Genomic DNA, 2032 nt, shown 5'->3' on the forward strand with positions numbered 1-2032 from the left:
ATTATCTCTGAGCTACCCATTTCCAGCCTACATTAGTCCCAGATTAGTATGCCGATTAACCACACACGCTTCACTAACGACCAATAAGGTGCAATGTGCAATTTCATGGGTTAACATCAAATTCACATTTTACCTAAAGTAACTAAGATTGAGAATTTGTAAGACATTTAGTTACTTAAAATATTTATTATACTTTTAATGAGAATGTCCTATCCTACCCGTTCGGCTAATGACCCTCCACTAGTCAAGAGTGTGGTGGGTAAGAATGTATACCCAATGGCGGTCATTTTACAGGTCGCTTCCTTAAACACCCCTTATAGACTAGCTTCGTGAATGAGGCCTACTAACGGTAAGACTGACTTTTTAACTTTTATATATATATATATATATATATATATATATATATATATATATATATATAATATTAGACTTTTAATTGTATATAGTATAATGGTGTATTTTAAACCTTTAAAATACTAGGTGGTTTAAACTATAAATTAGAATTTTAAATTAATCAAATTTAAACCATATTATCATGGATTTATTAATTCTCCCTTTTAATGAAACACTTAATTAATTTAATAAAATCCATAAGGGTGTAATTTGAACTATTCAAAACATCAAGGTTCTAAATTTAAGATTTCACAATTAAAGATATTTAATTAAATTTTAAGTTACAAAACCAAGAGGTGCACTAATGAAACTTTTTCAAATTACTAGGGATTTAGAATTTAATACTTCATAATTGAAACCTTTTAAATTCCAAAACTTGAGGGCAAGTTTTGAATTCTTCAAAACCTTTTGGATTCCAAAACTTGATGGCAAGTTTTGTAACTCTTCAAGACCTTTTGAATTCCAAAACTTGATGGCAAGTTTTGTAACTCTTCAAAGCCATTTAGATCAAATTTTAAACTAATAAAATAATCATATAATTTTATCTTTTACAAATTTGACATAATAATATTATTTCACATAGCAAGATGATTCAAATCATATTCTACAAATAATTAGTTTTTCACAAAATCATGTAATTATCTTAAAATTTGACAATCATCATTTAATTGGACGAGGATGATCATTACCTTATCAATAAAATCGAATTTTATGAGCCAAAACAGTTTGTGGTAATGATCTAATCCAATTTTGGCCAAAAAACCCGAAAAACTGCATACTGATGATCCAACTCTTCGAGTCGGATAATGGACTCGTTGAGTTGGCTTGTATAATGCACGAATCGTCGAGTCAATTCATAGGATTCGTCGAGTCCACTGATCAGACAACAATTTTTCAATTTTTTCAACTTTGAACAATTAACCAATGCATCAATATAACAGAAAACACCCGTGGCTCTGATACACTGATGAGTTGTATGTACTATAACACTCCCATGGTGCACATACAACCCTAATTCTTTGGATCTAAGTTTTCTCCAGTTATACATGTAATTTTTTATTTTCCAAAGCATGAATCCCAACTAGCATACAACATTGATATTTTAAACATAAAAACAAGTTATATGATTACCTCTTTGTTGTAGCTTGTAGAACTTGGCCTTTCAAGAGCTTATCACCTCAAGTGTGATGCCTCAAATGGTTCACAAAACACCAACAACAATTGGAGGACAATGAGAGAGAGGCTAGGAACCACCAAAATCGTTTATGTCCTTCATAGAATACTAGCGTGTCCGATTTTAGGGTTTAGGGGTTACATATATATGGTATAATTCCAATGGTCACTTGTAAGCCCTAATCCATTCACTTAGGCTTTTAATCCAATAATTCAATAGCCTTTTGGACTAACTTTCCATGGACTCTCACATAGATATAGTCCATCCCTAATCAACATGGATCATAAGCCCAAACTATATGTATCACTGATTTACTTAATCAGTCCCCGTAAATTTAATCAGTCTCTTTTGATCACTAAATTAATTCCAAATTAATTATTGATCAATACCAATTAAATAATATGATTTCTCAATTAATATATTATTCTTATAATATATTAATAAATCATAAATAACCTCTTTCTC

This window comes from Lactuca virosa, chromosome 7 (assembly GCF_052849685.1).
Source record: "Lactuca virosa cultivar CGN04683 chromosome 7, Lactuca_virosa_CGN04683_v6, whole genome shotgun sequence".
NCBI classification, from domain to species: Eukaryota; Viridiplantae; Streptophyta; class Magnoliopsida; order Asterales; family Asteraceae; genus Lactuca; species Lactuca virosa.